The sequence below is a fragment of the Siniperca chuatsi genome, linkage group LG9, assembly GCF_020085105.1.
Source record: "Siniperca chuatsi isolate FFG_IHB_CAS linkage group LG9, ASM2008510v1, whole genome shotgun sequence".
In the NCBI taxonomy this organism is placed as follows: Eukaryota; Metazoa; Chordata; class Actinopteri; order Centrarchiformes; family Sinipercidae; genus Siniperca; species Siniperca chuatsi.
Window position 1 is genome coordinate 1,407,990 of NC_058050.1, and position 22,801 is coordinate 1,430,790.

The following is a 22,801-nucleotide window of genomic DNA, read 5'->3' on the forward strand; positions in this document are numbered from 1 at the left end:
CAACCTACTGGGTTCGGTTCAAACAGACTTTGGCATGATTGGTTTCCGCCAATCTTCCGATTAGTGGGCGAACCCCCCCCCATCACACACACCTGTTCTTTTGTTAATATAAAATGTTGATCAGTGCAGCTTTAGAGCCTGGGTTTATATTAAGGGGTGTGTGCACAGATTTTGGGTAATTGAGGTATTTGAAGCCTTTAGCCATGCTAGCGGTATAGCTCTTTGGGAACGTCAGTCTGTCGGTCGGTCCACCAGTTTGTTACAGTCTCAACAACTATTGGTTGGAATTGGATGGATTTTGGTTCAGACATTCATGCTCAGGATGAACTGTAATAACTTTGGTGAGCCTCTGACTCTTCATCTAGCGCCACCATCAGGTCGACATGTTAATCTGTGCAATACTTTAGTTTATAATTATAATTTTTGATTAACAAGAAAAAACGAACAGAATGTAAACTTTGAATCCAATGAGCATCACTTCTGCAGAGCTTCATCCAACTTTTTTTTATGTGACACAAGATTTTACATACAAACCTGATTTATAGAGATAAAGCTTTATTTCTAACTTTTTAAACTGCAAATTTCTTCATGTTATGAGCCAGGGGTCATTCATAAAATCATTTACTGTTACTGAGGGGTGTAGTTCTGTGGAACTGATACATGAGCAAAGGATTTATTTCCTCCACCTCTGCAGTGGGAGGAGGGTCCGGCTGGGAGGTGTTTCCTGCAGAAACAAGCCTGCACATCCCTACATGGCCGTAGGTCTCATGTGTTTTGCGTGCACAAGGTGTGGATGCAGAGCAGCAGATCTGTAAGTGACTCTTTACTATTGTGCATGAATGGAATATAGAGAAGTGCAGAATTATAACTAAGTAACAGTGAGTGAAATGCATGAAGACTGTGCAGCTTTGTGTTTGTTACTTGACTTAGATCTGCAGAGTAGAGTTTATTTTTAAGGCTGATATGCATCTAAGTGGCTTCAATTTAGAGCTACTGGGGGATGGGCTTTGCTTAAAAACCCTTTAATTCCATCCACACTCACCTAAATATAAACTAAGGTTCTTTTTTAGTTCAGTCTGGGGTCATTAATGTAAGAAGAGATTCAATTTAGGATCAAATTCAGTTGTTTTACCCTGTGAAGTCACTTCTTAATGCACATATCAGCCTTATCTTCTGTATTCAACAGGTAAGGGGGTTTAATGTGAAATAGCGTGAGTCTTAATACAAGATTTGTCCTTTTTAAGGTACAAAAATGTGTGTAAATTAATGTTGTTACGCATGTATTATTAGTTTTGGTCAGGATATTGATGGTGCTTTAATAATAATCACTTAGCTGATTAAATCTTGCATATGTCATACATATTCATGCACATTTTTAGGAGCTTATAATATGTTTTGAATGTCAATTCTGCAAAGTAACAGTAGCTGACAGATTAAAAGAATTAAATGCAAAGTATTCAAGAAAGTACCAGATCCTCAAATCTGTAATTAAGTACTGTACATTAGTTTATTTAAACCTCTTGAATAAAAGAGACTTTATAGGGTATAAAATAATTTTTTTGTTTTTATGCTTTTTATAACCTTTTTGCAAACTGGTAATGTTTAACTTTGTGATAGTCACTGAATGAAGTTTAGAGGTAACTCTTTTGATTTATCACTTTGAAGGAACATCACTGAGACATAACTGTCAGTCAGGCTGCTGGAGTTATTTATTGGCTCTCAGCTTATATTACGGTTTAAGAAATATTTCAGCTTCAGGTGACATTATCTGCAGTCTGTAAATTAATAAATGTCAACTCTTGGCCAGAATGTGTTCAGGAAACATCTGAGTTACACAGCTGGTTACTGGATCTAAAGGACCATTCCGCTGTTTTCAATGTTATAAACCATTTCCATATAGGGCTGCAGCTAACCATTACTTTCATTATCAGTTAATCTGCTGATTATCTTCTAGGTTAATCGTTTTATACATAAAAAGTAAAAGAAAAATGCCCTCACAACTTCCCAGAACCGAAGGTGACATCTTGAAATGTTTTGTTTATTTCAACCAACAGTCTGAAACCCAAAGATATTCAGTTTGCTATCATGAATAAGAAAAAGAAAAGCAGCAAATAGTATTAGAAAAAGTAATAGATTAGTTTTTCTCTCCTCACACGTTGCACATTGTGAACGGGCTAACATGTGAAAAGACACCAGATTGCTCCTTTAAGGATAATGTTGTGAAACAAGAATATGCTTGACATTGCTCGTCCTCTTGCTGCGCAAAGTCTCTGTTTCAAATCTGTCTTCAGTCCACAGTAAGGGTTTTTTATGTTATGCTGTCTGGAGTCTTTAATGCCAGACTCTCAATGTAAAACACATGGTGACTCCAACAATCCACCATGCTTTTTTTTTTAATTCAAACTCTTTTGAACAATGCTGAGCTGTGTCTCTTTTTCTGTTTTACTGTAAAGCTGTTACAGTTTTTGTTTTTCACGGTAAATGCCGCTGAGAAATATTTCTAAGAGGCTCTAAGAGTAAAGTCAGAGCCAGAAAGTATGGAAGTTCATTAAGGACAAAACTGTTTTGAGCGCGCTAAATAAAATTAAAGCTATAATCATTCAGAAACTCCATATTTTAGAGCTCATAGGGACGGATTTAAAGGTTTTGCGAGTGAGTTTACATCTGTAATGAGTTGATAAATTAGTTCAAAAGTTAAATTCGTTAAAAAAAATTGTTCAAAAGCTTGTTAAAAGGTAATAAATATAAAAAAGTGATAATTAGCCGAATTCTAACATGTAAACACATTAAAGGGGCAATATGTAAGAATTGAGACTACTCCCCACCTGTCGACATACTCCAAATAAACAGGGGGCAGCATAACACGTTTTAGGTCACAACTCCTGCTAAGTGCCATTAACTAGTTAGCTCAGTTAGCCGCTAACTTAGCGGTCCTAATAGCTGACTGAGCACCAGATCTGGAGCCTGGCGAGCGGGCAACGGACCCGGATCAGCAGCCTTCCAGTGAACACAGCCTCCGAGACCGATGGAGACCAGTTTGACGACAGTGAATACAGCACCGAGGAGATTTACAGCGGCTCCGACCAGGACTCTGACTCCGGGGCCGACCGATATATGGCGGCTTCAGGCGGGGACAGGAGAGGCGTGAAGCGGCAGAGGAGCGAGAGGGAGGTCGTGTAGAGACAGATTATTTTTCACATCTAACGCAGCGGATTAAGGATTTTCGACCAAACCACCAGAGTTGGTGATTTACGACGAGTTAACAAGGTAGTTATAAGCTAGTCTTAGTTCGGTGAAAGAGAGAAACGTGAATTCAGAAGGTGTACGGTTTTATTTTTCTGTTTGATAAGGAAAATAAGGTGTAAGGAATTTTCCTTTCTTGACATTTTGTGAGTTTATTTTGTTAATTTATTAGACCCACTATCAGATTGATAGATTGAAACCTGTTACCAAAAACTGCTTGATATCTGAAAACCGTGCATAAAATTTTCAAATCTGTACTTGCAGATTCGATTACAGCTTTTTACAGACATTTTTTAAACGTACTCAATATTTTTGTCATGAATGAACTTCCATACGTCAGGCAGCTCTGCTTAATGTAACTGAAACGTCTACGTCAGTCTTCAGGGACCGAATTCAATGTTCAACCCCAAGCCACCCCCCTTTCATCTGCAGCTCATCTGTTTCTTATTCAACTTTTGGAGCTTTTTATACAGTATTCATTACATGATATAGGGACACAAAATATGTCTGCTCCTCAGAAGTGATTTCATCTTGATTCAGTTGAATTTGATTCACTTGATTTCACCAGAATAATCCACTCGGGATCAATTCTGTTTTCCAGAGAAGTACAGACAGTGTATTTAGGACAACAATAACTGCCAAACAAGTGTAGATGGATTTTCCAGATTGCTGTTGATTCTCAACTGAGCTCTAAATGTGTTATTGAATTACTGACTGATCTCTCATCCTCTTAGACATTCGCTCTAATATTCCTATAATGTTGAATCACAGTCCCATCATATCAGTGTCTGTGGTACATAACAGTCACTCTACACTAGTGTATGGTGTTTTTGTCTCCTGTTGTGTCTCTGTAGGTTGATTCTTTGTGTTATTTGTTTTGACTTCCTGCAGTCTTGTCACTCAAGCTTCCAGTGAAGAAGTGTTTAAAACATCAGATCAGTGTGGAGCAATGAGGAGACTGTAACCAACCAGCGGTCAGTCAGTGGAATAACATGACACCTGCAAATCTTATCAGTTTGTCTTCTATCTTTAATTGGAGCACAACCGGCAGCCTTTAGCCGCTGGCTCCCAAAGGTCAGCACCGCTTAGGTTAAAGTTCAACAGATGAGAACTTCACTAGCTCCAGGCAGTGCATGCCATGCACACACACCGCATACACAATAATGGAGAAGACACACACAAAATCTGTTTCTCTGCGATAATACGAACATGGCGTAACTGTGGTCGATTTCACGGTTCAAATCCTTTTTCAGGCTGTGTTTACATTATGTTGCTCCTCTGTAAGGAGCCTTTTTTGGTCAGAGTTTACATTTCAAAATGTACAGTCATTAGCAGGGGAGAGTCAGCGTCAGAGGATCAGATTAGGATCGGGCCTGCTGAGGTTTCAGGATGCAGGACACTCCCCTGAGAAACTTAAACATACCCTGGAGACTCTGTGTGTTGTCATGTTCCTCTTTACGAGACCTAGTTTTCCCTCCACCTCCCTCAGCTTGACCGTTTGTCTGTTAGTGATTTCCTCCATTCCCTACAAAGCCTTTTACCAGCCTGCAGAGAAGGAGCCTGTCGCTGGTTTGTATGTGTAACGTTAAGATGGTCACTGTGTCAGATTAGGCGATTATAGACTCATAGATTCTTGCCGTGACTTGACCTAAAGGTGCGACAGACTACACGTGGGTCCCTGACCAATCATATATTGCCATCTTTCATGACCTGCGTGATGTCAGACCATTATCGTGCTGATGCCGTGTAGTCTGGAGTGTGAGAGTGAGAGCAGTTAACACTGTCACTGTTAACGGTTAAGAAAAGAACGAGACTCAAACCTCCGTCATGTCTTGGCAGCAGAGTATTCTGGTCTCTGTCCTGCTCCTCTGGGTGTAGAAATGTGTCTCCAGTGTTATGAATATTTCATATGATTGTTAAACCAGACTGCTAGTACGGTTTTAGTATTTCTTGGAGGTTGTACTCACCAGAAAAAGGACAGCACCTAAATGCCTAAAAGAACTTATTTATACTTATTTTGCTGACAAGCGACCTCTCGTAGAGACCTCTAGCTGTTGTTTGTCAGGAGCAAATGAGGAAGTACAGTAGCATTACGTTGTTAAAGCCCTGCGGTACCTCATACTTTAACGCAGGAAACTGCAGTTCGCTTTATGTTTCCTACCAACAGTTAACGGGACAGTTCACCCCACAATCAAACATTCATATGTTTCCTCTCACCTGTAGCGCTGTTTATCCGTCTGGATCCTTTTGGTGCGAGCCGCCGAGTTTTGGAGATATCGGCCGTAGAGGCGTCTGCATTTTTTGAATATAACGGGACTACATGGCGCTCGGCTTGTGGAGCTCGAAGCGGCAAAAAAATACTTTTGAAAAACTCAACAGCAACGTCTCGTGAGCTGGTTACTCAAGATAATCCACAGATTTGTTGTGAGCAGTTTCATGTAGGAACTGTTTTCTTCCTACCGATAGTTCCCACGTGAAACTGCTCACAACGAGGTTTGTGGATTATCTTGAGTAACCGGCAAGCAGTTTTTGTGCCTAAACCTAACCAAACCTCAACCATCAGATCAGAAACTTTACTTTGAAAGGATTGTTGATTTCTTACGGACAAGTCCAAAGCCAGAGCCAGGGGCGCTGCACAGGAGTCCTGGGCGGATGGATACGCTGCTGTTCACCGAGAAGCAGTTCCAGCTCATAACTCCCCCTAAAACCACAAACTATTGTTTTTCCATTTCTGCTCGTGTGCAGATTAAACAAGAATAGTGTTAGTTAGTGATCGTTAGAGGTGTTGGTAGGAGTGTTTTTGAACACACGTATTCAGCTCCGTACTGACGTGAGACTGATACCCTGACATCTGAACATCTCACTCTCAGAAAGACAGTGAGCATATTCCCCGAAATGTCAAACTGTTCCTTGAAGGCACTGAACATGCCAGTTGGTTTTATTCCCAATAAAAAAATGTAATTAATTAAAATGACCACTTCAGGACAAGCTTCAGGACTAACGTCGCCACCAATGTCTGCTACCGCTAACTGACTGTTGCTACTATTGATCCAGTGAAACCCACAGAACGAGCTTACGTTACACTTCAGAGATGCTGAAAACAGGCTGAGCAGGTGTGATGGTGGTTTTCATACAGACTGTAAACTCCACAAACGAAACGTTGAGTCTGTGTACTAACAAACAGCAGACCACACGCACACCACCAGACCGCTGCCTGCGGACAGATGATTCCTCTGCCCCTGGTTCGGCTCGTGGCTGGCTGATAACTCATGTAGTATTTCCTGTTTATCTGGTCTCAGGGTGGAACTTTGTCTCAAAACAGGAAGTCTCTTCACTTCAGATCAGTACAAAAACTTTAGACAAGACTCTGTGTAATGGGAAAATGGAAAAACACACCAGAGCTGTAGAATAACTCAGTGCCCGAGTTTTCTCTTTAACTCTTTAACTGTAGTATCAATATTCAGTAATGGAAGAATTAAGAGTACAAATAATTAGTAGGCGTACTAATGAGCAGTAGTATCACAAGTAGGATCAGTAATAAGATTAATGAATGAAAACTGAACTTACCTGTCCTGGAAGCAGCAGTAGTAAAAGTACAAGTAGATGTTTAAGTAGTAATGTTGGTGCTAGCAGCTGAAGTTGAGGTAAGAGCGGCACCATTAGCTGCAACAACAGCTGTTATAGTTACGGTAGTAACCGTGTTAGTAGTGGTTATTGAAGCAGTAGTATTAGTAGTAGAAGAAGAAGTAGTCAAAGCAGTTGCAACGGTGCTAATAATAATAGTAGTGCTCGCTTCCATAACGCAGCAGTTACAGTAGTATCAGTTACAGCAGTATCAGTTACAGTAGTATCAGTTACAGCAGTATCAGTTACAGCAGTATCAGTTACAGTAGTATCAGTTACAGCAGTATCAGTTACAGCAGTATCAGTTACAGCAGTATCAGTTACAGTAGTCATAACAGCAGCAGTAGTTGTGTTAATAGCTAATTAGCAGTAGTAGTTACAGCAGTAGCAGAGCTAGCAGAATCAATAGCGGTAATGCTAGTAGCTGTAACAGCAGAAGTTGTAGTATTGATGCAGCAGTAAAAGCAGTACTGTTAGCATTTGTAAAAGAAGCAGTAGTCATAGTGTTTATAGCTAATTAGCAGTCGTATTCAGAGTTACAGTAGTAGTCGAGGAAGTAGTAGTAGTAGTATCAATAATTGCAGGAGTAGAAGCAGTAGTCAAAAGTAATAGCAGTAGTAATGCTAGTAGCTGTAACAGCAGCAGTAGATATATTGATTAAAGAAGCAGTTACAGCAGTGGTGATGGCAGTGCTGGTGGTAGTAGTAGTGAAATGAATGTTAGTTCGTTGCGTTCTCTGTGGTTAATAATGTCTTTATTCTCTCCTTCAGGATCATCAGACTCTCTGGGCCTCCCGTCCTCCTGCCGAAGTATCTTAGAGCCAGACGCTGAACCTGTGCCAGGTATCGCATCATCACTTCATCACTAACGCTCACTGACGCTCACAGCAGCGAGGCCGAGAGTCCTCCACCGGTGTGGCCACAAATGTCTGACAGCTGTTTAGTTTCACCTTCCACCTCTGCTGCTTTTTTGCAGATTCATCACTACAACAAGCTTTCGCTGTATAACAAAACAAGCATCCAATACTTGAAATCAGCGATAAGACCTCCTGTGTGTAATGAAAGTGTCACTGCAGGCACTTGGGGGTTCCTTCTTCTTCTGTGCTATAATCTGGCCTGAGAGGGGCTTACCTCCTCTAGTAATGGTGTCTGTGGTGAGTTTTGTGGGTTTGTAAAAGCCTACAGTGGAATTTTATTTGTAACTGAAGCCGATGTTGGTGGTCAGTCAGCACAAAGCGATGCTTGGGTTAGTGGATCAGTTTGCACTGAGTCACTGTGGAGTTTGGTTCAAGCTGTGACCAGAGGAAATTACAAAATTAGCTTCAGCTCCAACTTTCTCCAGAAACTTCCCATTTGCTTAGTCTGAGGAAATCCAGAATGAGGAATTTCCTGCAGATACCCGTCAACCTGACTTTAGATTCTTTAGTCTCTTGAACCAGCTTCTTTTTTTTGTGTGTGTGTAACTTTCTAGTCACACTTTAGATATATTTATATATCTATAATATATATTTATATATCTGCTTAGCATTGCTTGCATTCTTCATTTTCATGGAATATTTGACCAAGAAGGCTTCAGATCAGCAACACACAACACTAAACAAAGTCAGAATGCCGTCAAATCATACACAAGGGGGGACAAAATAGAAATCTTTCAAACGTGTCAAACCAAACTCCTGTCAGCAGTAACTGTCAGGTTCACTGACTGAATCCAGACCGGTGACAGCGAGAGCAGCTTCTCCACCTTTCAGATTATTGGTTGAGCTCCAGACATACTGTACTATCCCTAACAGGCCTTCGACACGACTTAACTGGCAGCAGATGAACTAAAGAATGATTTTTCCTTCTCAGATTGTTATTTTTGCGGTTATATTTTGAGGCCCGGAGTGGGAAAGTATCCTTTATTTCACAAGGAAAACAAACAAAAATCACAGAAAACTCCTTAGAGAGTAACTAAGCCCCCAAACCCAAACTTTTTTTTAGCTGAAAAGCAATGTAATGGGGATTTAGTGGTGTTGTAGATGGATCCAGGACCCAATATTGACATTTTAGGGCAAAGTATTTGAATCCTTCATGTTGTGTTATAGATATGCACAGCGACCGCCCTGTACTGGTTGAAACCCGGCTATTGCAATTGAATTGGTGGCGTAAAGCCATCGACTCTGCAGACTGTGGAGGGGGGTGTTACGCTAACGTAGCCACGAGGCCACGCCTGCTACAGTCGCTGCTCCCTCACTCCTCTGTTGCATTTTTAAAATGTGCTGGGTGGAGCAGTCCTAGCCACATTTGAGGGTGTAGTTACCCTTTAAAGGACTTAAAAGAGTTGTGTAAGGAGCCCTTGGGGGGCTAGGCGTGGTTAAAACAGTGTGTTACTGTTATCGGGTAACAAAATACGAGATAAATGACATTAATGAACCTTGATGCTTTATGATAACAGTGTTTAACAGTGAAGATCTACAGACTTTTACAGCTTCTCTAACGGCCAGTAAACGCTGTCTACTACGAAACTGAGGTGACGTGAAAAAAACACAGATTTCTACCCGGAAATAAAAAGTTCTTAAATCTTTTTCACAACTCGTGGTTTCACCAGACGATCGCTGTCTGTCTCGCAGCAGTCTTAAAATGTATAGTTTTATTTAGGGCTGCAACTAACGATGACTTTACTATTAATCAGTTCATCTTAAAATAGCGAAGTCTCCATCACAATTTCCCAGATTCCAAGGTAACGTCTTCCGATGTGCTGTTTTGTCCGACCAACTGTCCCAAAACCAAACACATTCAGTTTACTGTACTGCACAGAAGGAGCCTGGTCAATCATCTAATTGATTTATCAATTAATAATTTCAGCACTAGTTTTATTTTAGTGCTTGTTGAGTTAAAAGGACGAATGTGAATGTTTTCGGGGTGTATTTGCTTTGATTGACAGGTTTCTAGTTGTTGTCGTGTCCCTTTCTCATCGGGTCTCTCCTTAGTTTTTAAATTTAATTCGTGCCTGTTAGATTCGGGTGGGTTTTCTGTGGGTTCGAGTCAGGAGACCTCTATTACTCACTTGCATCTGCATTTAATGGATCGAACCACTGAGGCCTGGTGTAAGAGGCCTGAAACACGATCTACATGCACCCTTAAAACATTTGGGTCTGTGCATGCAGAACCAGTTGATGTGTTTCTTTAAGATTGTGCAGCTCTTTGAACTTTAAATCTTCTTCACCTTTGGAAGCAAAATCAAACTGTTCCTCAGAGAAGAGAGGGAGTCTGGATCGAGCAGCGACGGTCAGACGTTTTTATAAACAGCTACAAACGTGTTCAAACCCCTCTGCTGTTCCTGGCTACTACATCTGAGAGGCTTTGTCCAAGTTCGGCCCTCGCTGCAGACCATAATTTATTCAGAATGTTTTCTGTAGCTACTAATGCTAACATTACCAGATTTGCCTGAAACCCCGGAGCAGAGCAGTAACTCCAGGAAACCACAAGTCATTTATGTGCTTTGGCTTGTTTTGTTCTTCCGCAAGGCTGACTGAGAAGATAATGCTGCGGAGAGAAGATCCTAATGAGAGGACAGAAGGTCCACTGGTCCATTTCAATCACTTAGTCTGATTAGAGGCGAGTCTCTCAGAGAGTTGAGTTGATCATTTTTTAAATCTTGTATAGTTTTCACTTTAAAAGCTTTCTTTTCAAGCTCCATAAATAATTCTTCTCTGTTTTGAAATCCCATTAATGTGGTAAACCTCAACATTTTTATCAGGTCAGAGCTGCCAGACACTTGAGCTGGATGTGTGTTGATGGTTTTCATGTGGTCTGGCAGCCATGTTGGCAGTCCGTAGTGAACAGTCATGAACAGCTAGTTGTGTCTTTAAACTAATCACTTCTCTGTCTCATACAGGATTGATTATTTGTTTGGTTCTGACAGTAATGTAATCACTAGTCCATCTGCTTTTCTGTGTTTAATAAAATCAGCATTTTAGCTAACTGATGTGTCTGCTCAGCTATCATCCATCAGCCATCACTGTCGGGATGTTATCACAAATGATTAGCACACTAGCTAACGTGTCTAGTGGAAGGCAGCATTAGCGTGTCATCTTTAATATCGCTGTGCTTCATAGCCCGCTGAGCCTATAAAGCAAAGAAGTGGTTCACTTACAGAGTGAAAAACAGTAGAATTCATGAACAGAAAGCATTTCTACAGAGACAGAAAGTGTCAGGGGTAACATTTGAATAGTTCGAGTTAGTTATTGTGGCACCATGGACTGAAGCTAAAGGTTGTGGCTAGTCCAGTCACTTTTAAAGGAGCACCCAGAGCGTTAGTAGCAGGCTAGCACCACCTAATGGTTTCTGTTCCTGGAAACTGGATTGTCACTAAGAGGCTTCGCATAACTTGTCGGGAACAACGTCGGAAATACGTTCTCACTAGATGGTCGGCAATCTTCTGAGCAACTTTTAAAGTGAACATAATGTCAGGTGTAAAGTCGCAGAAGGTGTGACTTATCCTACCAAGAAAAGTCTCCTCCACTGAAGACAACACAAACCACGTAAAGTCAAAGATCACGTCTTCCTCAGTGCTCTCCTGCGCCATCTTTGATTAGACATGGTTTGAAGTGTGACGGCCCCGGATCGGGGCTACTCTGTACTCTAAACACAGCTGCTGATGCTGAGTGCTTGAGTGTGCCTCAATAACCACAACAACCTGTAGCTTCACTTCATATTTCTACAATCGTTCGAGGCATTAGAAGGAACAAACTCATTTTTGTGCACAAATGAACAATTTTACTCCCGGTTCATGTCAGTCTCCGTAGAAATGCTCTCTGCAGGGGCGCCCTGGTAGCTCACCTGGTAGAGAGTCCTTCCCGCAGCGGCCCGGGTTCACGCCCCTCTCTCGCCGCCTTTCCTGTCTGTCTTCGGCTGCTCTGTCAAATAAAAGCAAAAAAGCCCAAAGAAGAAAGAAAAAAGGAAATGCTTTCTGTTCACGCGTTCTAATTTTTGCACCTTTCGCTTTGTAAATGATATTTTTGCAGCACATGGCCTCAGCACACTCATTTAGATACTAATCTGAAAGATAACAAGCTGGGGCGTATCCTGGTGGACTAGTGGGCAAGATGCACACCACGTACAGTAATCACAACATCCCTGGTTCGATGCTACGAACCTTTATTTCAGGTGTAGGCGCTTTGAACCCCAGAGAGACTGAAAAGTCCATCCAGGTAACGTTCATCTGGTTCTAAGTAGTATGACGGTCCTGGATTGGGGCTAAATAAACTTAAACACAAATTACAGAATAATTTTACTCAAGTTAATATTCAATTTACTTCCATTTGCCCTCAACGTTTAACGGCTCAGACAGTTGTGATGCTTCTTCGGATGCTGTTCCAGCTCCTTGTTCGCTCTTTGGCTGCCAGCTGCACACACGCTGTTGTGTAAAGTTGTGTTGTGACATTCCTAAAATATATTTTATGGAATAAAGAATTGTTTCTGTTCACAAACTACTAATCCGTACACCCGAGTTAATTCTAATTCATTAAATAAATGAATATTTTCTTGTCAGTACTTCTCCTTAAACTCGACCTTGGCGTGTCTGATGGCACGCACTCGGTTCTGGGTTTGGAGACGTGGCTGTTTTCTCTCGGCGCTGGGCCAAACACGGGCTCTATACGTTGAAATAACAAATTCCGTTTAGATTAGCCAGAGAACAAACATCTGCCTTTCAAACAGTGCAATCACCAACACAGTAAATCACCGGGGAGGGAGGAGTATCCGCAGCGCTGGTGTTTTGAAATGTAAAGCACCGGGGGCCACATCCAGGGGCCCCGGGGAGCCGGGTGTCCTTGGTGTTTGACGGAGACGTTGCAGCATAGCGCTGAGGTTTGGGGGGGTTCAAAAGCTGCATTTTGCTCTCTCCAAACATTAAGACCGAGCCGACACATGTTAGTGTTTTCAGCTCGGACTGCCTGATCCTCAGTGGAAGCAGAGTCTCTGCACTCTGACTGACCCGCATGTGGCTGCTGTCACGTCTGACCTTGTCATTCACATGTTTGGCAGTGACATGTTGGAGATTAAAATAGTTTTTTCCACTCATCTGATTATTAGTGGAATACAATATGCCTCTGTTTTATGGCAACATATCTTTACAAGTCACATCAGATGCACTACATGTAACTGTGGGCATTAATATGCGGCTTTGCGCGTGTTTATTTCAGGCTTTGCTGCACATGATGGCCAGAAGTATTATGTGCACACGTGCACACTGCGCTCACGGTGAACATGTAACTCCAACACCGTGATCATTAAGCTGCTGCTGGATCAGCCTCCACTCCTCTGGCTTCAGGCTCTCCACCAGATTTCTGAAGCTGGATCTGCTCCCACTGACCTTCTGTTCACACAAACGGAACGGTTATTTTCATTATCGATGAATCTGCTGATTATTTTCTCCATTAATTGATTAGTCTATGAAATGTCGTAATAGGAAAAAAAACACCCATCACGGTGACGTTTTGAAACTGTTTGGTTTATCTGACCAACAGTCCAAAACCCAAAGATATTCAGTTTACTGTCACATGGGCCAAAGAAAAGCTGCAAAGATTAACAACGGAAAAACTGGAACTAGTTATTTTTTTGTCATTTGTGCTTGAAGAATTAAGATATTTTAAACAATTTCACGATTATCAAAATAGTTGCAGATTGATTTTCTGTCGGTCGACTAATCGTCGCAGCTCTGCTGGAATCAAAGCGGCAGGCTCTCCTCTTTGGCTCGTTTAGCATTAACATGGTAGTTGGATTATGTTCATTGACAGCATTTTTTAAACTTTAATTCTTGCATGGCAACTACATAATGGTGAAGATTAGGGAAAGCAAATCAAACACGGGTACGGTAGTTGAGCTTAGACATCTAAAAGAGTTGGTTAAGGTTACAGAAAGATCGTGATTACAGTAAATAGAAACATTCATTCCAGACCTGCGACAGAACACAAACTCCAGACCTGACCTCCGCACTCTTACCTTCGGCCCTGCAAAGTAAAGGGCACACTATTGGCTTGCTTTTGCACTGAATGCTGGCACGAGCTGGCTAGTTTACATACTCAGCTCCTATTGGTAGCCACTGTACTGGCCAAAAGGAAGTCGTTTATTTGCCGAGCGATGCATTTCCAACCATCGCTTTTCTTATTCAAGTCGCTGTAGCTCGTTGAAGTTTTATCGTGCAGAAGTGGGAAGCCATTGGCCGCAGTGTTCAACTTACCCTCCATTTAGTTTGAAGTTCTTTTACAGAGAGTACAGAACAACTCTGTGCGTCTGTTGCACGACGGGGGGAAAATGAGCCTTACTGGTTGTCGCTCCTGTGCGTAAGGCGTGCAGTTGAACCTTTCTCAGCTTCCCAATGTTGCTCCGTGGAAGCAGCTTTTAAACCTCGCCGCTACGTAACGCGCAGCGCGCTGGCACGGCCAATCGCAGTGCAGCCTTCGAGCTGTAGTGGGTGGGGCCAGAATGTTTTTCGAGGTCTAATGACAGCATGCCAGTGACTAACTTGGAACGTGCTGTTGTTGGATGTTGGTGAGACAGGTGGGGAATCAAGTGACATACCAGAAAAGACATTCAGGCTTTACAAGACAAATTTTGCAAAACATTAATTCAGAGTCAACTTTAATTGCAAATTGTCTGATGTCATAGGTGGAGAAACATGTTGATGGCAGTGTCCTTCAAACGTTTAGTCTCACACATGAATGCAATCAGCGGCTCGCTCTGGGCGGGAGGGAAGGGCAAACAGTTACAACGAAACGCACGTCTCTGTTCAAACATGTGCTCGCAAGATGTGAATCTAGCTGTCGAGGTCAGAGTAATCGCTGCCTCGTCCAGGATCAGTCCTAACTGGGGTTCTGTTGAGCCTTCGGGGCAGATCTGCTTCTTGGTGGGTCTGTGAAGACATTATAGTGCCGACAGCTGATGACAAACGCTGCGAGCTCCGATTGTTCTTGGCCTTTTTTTTATAGATCTTTTTCTTGTTTGTGATCCTTTACAGCACTCGCTTAATGCTTTTCATAAAACGCTGGTTTCAGCCAAGTATTCAGATCAGTCAAACAGTTCCAGCTGTGCAGGTAATCCCTGTAAAGCAGCAGTCTGAGACCCTGAGCCCAGAGACCTTAAACGCGACAGTCCTGGTTTGTCCTCTGCTCTTCCTCTGTGATGAGTTTCTGTAGAAAAACCCTGCAGTCCTGACTGTAGTTCATTTCGACACCTGAGTTTGATTCAGTTGTAGTCATTTTAGTCATGTGATTGTATAGCATTAGTCTTGTTTTAGTCAACAAAAACTACGTTTTAGTTTTCATCATTGTGCATTTAAATTCTTTTCTTCTAAGCATTCTCTTCTAACAGACTACAACTATCCGCATCTTTGTTGCGTAGTTACCATCACTGGTCCTCAGCCTTCTGGCTCAGATTTCTTAAAACAAGCATAATGTGCTGGTGACCCCTTGTCACCAGTTGCATATGTCTACTGGCTATAACCAGTTCTTTGTCTTGTTTGTTTGAAGAATTCACAAGAAAAAAAGTTTCAGAGAAAAGTCTGAATAAAAATTAACAGAATTTCCTGCAACAGAAATGTTTTTCAGTTTTTTCAGTTTTTCTTATTATCCTTTAACTCGTCTCGTGACCATTTGTCTGCCGACACCTTCTGCTCTAAATTACTGTCTGGGTTTAGCTCGAGACGGGCAGCTAACCGAAGGTGTAGAGGAAGATTTGGATGGTTGACAGACGACACTAATCCTGCATTCAGTCCTTCCAAAAGCCTTTAAATGTGAAACATAGCCGACTAAACGAAAGCAAAGAAGCTGCGGCTTTGAGTGGCAGCATCATTTATGATGACAGCAAGTCCAGAGAACCATCTGAACTGAAGTCATGTCGTCAGTGTATCCAGCAGAAACCTCTAAGATCCTCCAGCACTTTCTGCTCAGTTCTGCTGAAACTGATTATCTCACAACACTGACAGACAGCGTCAATGTTGTGACTTGTTAATTGAAGCCCCACAAATAATAATAATACTAATAAAACTTTATTTATAGAGCACTTATCAAAACAAAGTACAAAGTGCTTCACAACAAGAGAAATAAAACACCACAGTGAATGATGAAATATAAAGAAATAAAATACATAAAATACATAAAAGCAATAAAATAATCAGTTCAGGTAAAATCAGGATCTGCTTTCTGATAAAAATGTGTTTTGAGACGAGACTGAAACGAAGACTCTGAACGGGCTGTTACAGTAATCGAGGCGTGAGGAGATAAAAGCAGGTAGTTTCTGCATCACTAGGATTTAAAATAGATCGGATTGTTGCGATGTTTCTGAGGTGATAGAAACATGATTGGACGAGCTCAGTGACACGTTGCTCAAAACAAACTGCTGTCAAACAGGTCACCGAGATTTCCTGCAACAGGCTCGACATGTTGCGACAGGTTACCGGTAGACGGCAGTATTTGCTTAGTGATGTGTTGGGGCCCGATAACAAGGACTTCAGTTGTATTTGAGTTGAGTTGAAGAAGATTTATGTATTTAAATGCTTAATATGTAACGTCCAGTTTATGAGAGTAAAAACTTGACCTACTGCCCCTTGAAAAGACCAACCGGGTGGCTCAGCCCCACTGAAGCCACTCCGCTGGTTTGACTTGGTTTCAGACATCACAGACAGAAACACTGAGGACAGTAAAAGAAAGCTAACAGCGTCATCGCCGTCCCCTGCCTGGTCTCCACAGAGAGTTCAGCCCATCTTCAGACCCCATACAGGACAAGCCTGGGCCGACTACAGACAAGAACTTCAGCTTAGAGCCAAACTGATCCAAAATCAACTTCTGGACCTGATTCACTGATTCCCCTCATGCAGAGGCGTCGCGGGGTGGGTGAACTCGGCATGAGAGGCAATGATCTCTGACGTTCACGACGACATTTGAAGTTTAATAAAATACTAAAACAAAAGGGCAATGAACAACCCGAACAGCCATTCTTCCAGCTTGCAAACACACACTGTGTGCGTAAAGCAGCATTACAACCCCCCCCCCCAAAAAAAAAGCGTTATGCACTGACTCTTTAAGCAGCATTTTGCTTCCCTGTATCATTATATAGGTTCGACTGTCTCAGCTTCTCACTTGCTGCTATTAAAGCCAAAGGAAATCACATGTTAGCTGTCATGTCAGCATTACGGCTGCAGCGAGATGTTATTTTCATGGTTGGTTCGTCTCCTGATTATTCCCCTGGTGCTACCGGGACTTCAGTAAAAACAAAGCTAAACATACCTTTTAGAGCAGCTACCTCTGAAGGTGGGACGAGGAGTTGGTCATAGTGACAGGGGATGGGAGGGAGGTTTTGTAATGGGAGCGCTGCGGTCAGAGGATCCGCTCCAGGAGGCGAAATGAATCTGCGTGAATGACACAGACCAAGCCCCTCAGAGCTGACCTCTGAGGGGACGGAGAGCTGGAGAGTCCAAAATACAAAAGCTACCGTAGCTTGGTAGCTTCACTTTTATTTAACCTCCTCTGTCGGAGTAAAAACCAGCGGTTTGCAGACAGACCGGACTCGATGGTACAAATACATGTTCTGAATAAACTGTGAACTTCTTGTTCGAACCGGTCAAGAGAAAGAGAGTCGGGGGATGACATGCAGCAAAGGGCCGCGGGTTGGATTCGAACCCGGGCCGCTGCAGTAAGGACTCTGTACATGGGGACGGACGCTCTACCAGGTTAGCTCCCCACGCCCCGGCCCCTCGTTCCTTAACATCAAACACTGCTTCTATACAGCTGAACCGGAACGAGCTGCTCAAACTCGGACTAAATAAATATATCTGTAGCGAAGCACGGAGGTCCGTGTAAATAGATTTGCGTGGATAAACGAAGCAGAGACCCTCCTCTCCATCAGCCTGTCACTGGAGCGCTCTGCTGTGATTAGCTTCACATGCTTCACATTAGAGTGAACCCCATTTCCTCCGCTCGCAGGGCCTCCACCACTTGGCAGATGATTAAACGCAGGCTTGAAACTTGTCTGTGGGGGCGGGTTGGCCGTGCACACATGTTGGTACATGTACACACACACATGCATTACAGCACCGAGTGCTGGTTATTGTCCTTTTAACGTGCTGCTTTCACACTCTGAGGCCTGGAGGACAGAGGGTGGTTTCATTTTTCAAGGAATCCTCACACATAATCCCGTGTGCCTTGGAAAAGGATCACAGTTCACTTCCTTTGAATTCTTAAATAGTTGGTACTAAACCAGCAGGCACATGCTGTGAAGACAGAAACTGCAAACATTTGCTTCCAACTCTCTTTCCATTCAGCCAGGCTGGAACAGTAGGGTTTGTTTCCAACACACGAAGTACAGTTTGCTCAGTAGAGGAAATATACTGTAGGCTTGGAAACCTTTAAAAAGTTACTGTTTTGCAGTAAAAGATTAAAGATGTAAACGTGTTTTTGGATTTACAAATAGAATAAAAGATCACAGCCCGTGAGTAATACATTTGTGCTAAATCTGTCAGTGATAACAGGCGGGAGGCTGACAGACTCCAGTTAAAGTCTCTGATATATTTGTGATGAAGAAAAAAACCTTCACTTTGATAAAATGATAAAACTTGCTCAGCCCAAGTTGAGGTTACTTGAATGGAGCTTTATTCAACACAGATCTGATATCAGAGAAGCTGTTGGTGTAAATCACACGGCCAGACCAAAACTGAAAGGATCCCACTCTGTCCCCAGCTTATATTTCTAACACGTCGTGTGAGATATCTTTACAGGTCGGACTCAGCGTCTCCAGTTACAGAATTACAGATTTTCATACACGATCAGGCGCAGAGCACATATTCAAGGTCCTCCTAATCTTAACTGCTGGCTAGCTGCATCTCCCAACACAAGGCTGGCCACGAGTGAAGGCCACTCCTCTTGCATGACAAAGCAAAAACGATCAGATCCTTCACACAAATTTCCTCATATCAATACATTATTTTCTACCACAATTTACTTTTAACTGCGCGTGTTTGCGCGCACATGATGGCTACTCCACATATCCTGCGAGCCTGACAGCGCTGGTTGTGTGCGTCCTCTGAAACTAAAACTACGCGTTCGCAAGATGCATTTAGGCCCGCGTACGCTGCGGGCAGTACATCAGGAAGTAGAAAAGGTCGTCTACGGTTGTTCTGCTGCTGCCTTTTCTGCTGTGAGCTTCCAGCTTCAGTCAGGGATGATTCGGCCCTGATCTAACCCAAGTGCAGATACACTCAGTTGCCAGTTTATTAGGTACGCCTAGCTAAAACGAATGCAGTCTGATACAGTCCTGCAATAATAGATGCTCGCTACATTTCTCTGCCACCATTCTTTAAAAATAACTAATTTAAGGGATTCTTATCAAAAATGTTTGTTTATGCTGCTGATATATATCGTTATCAGAGGTTTGTATCTCTGAAATATCAATATTGGTATCTGCCTCAGAAATCGAGTATTGTTTAGGCTCTTATTTATTTATTTTTTAATAATCTTTTTATTATTTTGCCCAGTGAAAAACAACCAGATGGCCGTCAGGAGCATGAACATTACAATCAGCTATGCCCCCCCCCCCCCACCCTTCCTTGCGTGACAGTAGATAGTAATATATAAATAATAAAACAAAATAAAAATGTATTAATTCAAAATAATAAACAAAAATACAAATAAATTAGTTATAACAATATACATATATACATACATATATATATATATATATATATATATATATATGGCAACATCTGTGTCCCTGCCTCTAGTTGAATACAGATGTGTGTCTCACTCAAGCATATCACAGATGTTTTAAATGGTAATATGTCCTTTTTGAATGTAACCTTCCAGCTCTTCTTTATTCTTGTATGATTATCTGAGCAGGAGTTCAGGAAGGATGGAGTAATTAAAAAAAAAAAAAAGGGTAGAGCGACTGAACAAACCAGCGAGAGTCTCCTCTCTGTCTGTACATCAGAGAGCAGCAGCATCAAGTGAATTCACATGACATTTACAATAGTTTCCGATTCATCTGACCTGTGATGTGGTCCGACAGTGTGTGCTGCCCACAGATGGCAGGAAATGGCGCTCTTAGGCAGTAAGCAGAGCCAGATGGTGCTGCTTTCAGTCTTCTGGCTGTTGTGCGGCAGAAATGGTTTGAATTCTTTTTACTGCGGCCGAGTTCTCTGGAAAAATGAAGGAGTTATGAAGTTTGGCACAGTGGTTAAGTGAGATGCAAAAAGAATTCGTTTTTCATCACTTATCTCTCTCTGAACAAACCAGTCAAGGATGCATGACTGAGTTCGCTGGAGGAACTAATTTGTTTTGCATACATGCAAATGGATCAGATGTTTAGTAAGTGGCAGCCAGCACTAAGTTCTTATAATGGCCACTAGATGCTGGCTCCAACAAAAACTCTGGAGCTTTACTGAAGTGAATGAGGGGAAAAAACGTCTTCCGTTTAAAAACACAAAGTCAGTTTTCTTCTATATTTCGGCCTGTTAGTCTTGCATACATACACGTGACTGTTAAGCACTTTGGTTCCCGAATTTTGATTGCATAAGATGAGTAAATGCCAGTGATAGAAGTAAAACAAACAGCTCCATGCTTCAGCAGCCTCACAGTGATACAGCGGAAACTACCCTCAATAAAAACCTGGAATCTTTACTTTAGTATGTAGGAATATATAAGGTATTTATACTATGCAGAAGTTTATTGTACTATGTATAGTATACTGAGCACGTTCCATCTGTCCAAAAAGACCAATGATTATGGTAAAATTGGGATTATTCTTCCAGGTGAGCATGTCACTGTGTCCATACACTTTTATTATTGACATTACTCAGAGCTAATCAATCAATCAGCGGTATTATGATCATGTTAATCCACTGTTTATTAAGGTGGATGTAGTTTATGCAACTATCGTCAAGGTCAAACTTACATCTTTTCACAGCTTTGAAGTGACAGTGTAATGACTTGGACTCGACTTTGATTTTAACAGCGATGACCGGTAACTTTGCTCGGACTGCTGTTGGTACACGTGGTATTTGGTTTCAGGTGTTCACACTGGTGTGGTGGCTGCAGCTTGCTTGTCCTTTGTCCTCCCCTTCGACCAAATTGGGATTTTCTGGTTCCAGTAACTTTACTGCTCGTCGGCATCTTTCTGACATCAAAACTTCCCTTTATAAACCTGTGGAGGACCACAGACAGGACTTGTTTTCAGTATCCAGTTCTTATGAGATATTTGAATGGTCATTTTTGTCTTTTTTCCATAATTGAGTAGAGAAAAACTTTTTGCAGACATCCCACAATGCAATGCGTCACATTTGATAGATGTGCAAATTAACAGCTGTGGTAGCTCAATTTATGCTCACTGTAAACTGTTGAATGTTTATTATATACAGTGGTGGTGGAAGTATTCATGTACTAATACCACACTATGAAAATACTCGATTACAGTTTACTTAAGTACAAGTATATATGTTTCGTGTTATATAATTACATTATTTGGTCATTATTACTGATCTGTTAGGGTAATATGTAAGTGGTACTGAAGTTGGTCGAGGCGGAGCTAATTTCAAATATGTTAGGTACTTTAATCCGTAACAGTGCCTCATTTTTTGGAAACTGATCATGTGTTTTTATGTAAAATCTCTCTGAAAAGTAACTCCAGCTGTCAGATAAATGTTGTGGAGTGAAAAGTATAATCTTTCCCTCTGAAATGTCGTGGAGTTATAAGTACAAGTAGCATAAAATGGAAAAACTATAGTAAAGTACCTCAAAATTATAATAGTAGTGCAGTACTTGAGTAAATGTTACATTCCACCACTGATTATAGCGGCTCTGAAATCCAAAACTTGAAAAAAATAGTCATCTATGGATCTCCGTTAAAGTTGCGTGAAAATTTAAATTTGGGAAAAGATCCCAAATTATACTTCCTGGATCTGCACAGCCACAAAGTCCGAATGACTTAAATTTCATCGTCTGCATATGTGTGGAACACATCCTTGAGTTTGCCCTGCTGTCCTTACTTGTCCTTCCTTAGCAACCACCGCAGCTGACTGTGATAGGCTGACAGACCTGTCAATCAAGGCAAACGCTCTCACAAAAGTTGGTTAACATCTTCGGTGATTCGGTTCAGACTTTTCTGAAACTGATCTGCGCGTACAGCTGTATCATCATACAATGACGTTGTCTTGTGAATATTTATCCTACCATGCTAGTAGCATTTCCATGTTAGCATAGCCGCTCTCCGCAGCTGCTACAGACCAACTGAACTCAGCCAAAATGAGGACTTGCAGTTACAGATAGATGGAGTGTTTGGTGATGGTTGCAAAACCTCAGAGACAAGTTATCAGGACTCATCTGCCAAGTACAGATGTGGAAACATCTGGCTGGGCAGCAGCTGTGTAATATGAAAAATAATGTGGAATGTAATCTGAAAAATAAAATAATAATAATGTCACATCACTTATGCAGTCTTTGCTGTAGTGCTGTACGAATTATTTTACCTCTCACCACCAGAGAGGGCAGCAACACGCAGGACTTCCCAAGTTATACTAAACATATTTGACAGAAAGGAAGACTTTTTGTGATGAAAGACATTTTTTGTGTTTTACAGGCTTAAGTTACGGATTTAAATATTTACGAAATTTAAATATCGGACTGTTATTTTGTTTTAACATAACCCTGTTTGGAAGCTTATATTAGGTTAGATTTATGCTTTATTTGTTTGTATTTTTCAAACAATATGTTTCACTTTTACATGAGGATGACGATGAGTTTGGCTAACGTATCTCTGGTAAACTTCCCCAAATCCAATAAAGAGCCGGACAGTTAGCTGCTAACATTACCTTAAACTTATCCAGGACCGATTCCCACACAGTGGATGTCCCAGTCCTGAAAGGGGCTTTTTCATTGTTAGTTAATGATGTGGAAATAACCTACTACTGT

General features: G+C 41.7%; 1 protein-coding gene across 3 annotated transcripts in view; it reads left to right on the forward strand.

Annotated features, from left to right (window-relative positions):
* The first annotated feature begins 728 nt into the window (after positions 1 to 728).
* The window catches only part of LOC122881113 (collagen alpha-6(VI) chain-like), a 77,904-nt gene continuing 55,831 nt past the window's right edge, over positions 729 to 22,801 (forward strand). For all 3 annotated transcript variants that reach the window (XM_044206877.1, XM_044206878.1, XM_044206879.1), the window contains exons 1-2: positions 729 to 811; positions 7,638 to 7,709. The gene's annotated coding sequence lies outside the window, so the exon portion shown is untranslated. The remainder of the gene's footprint in view (positions 812 to 7,637; positions 7,710 to 22,801) is intronic.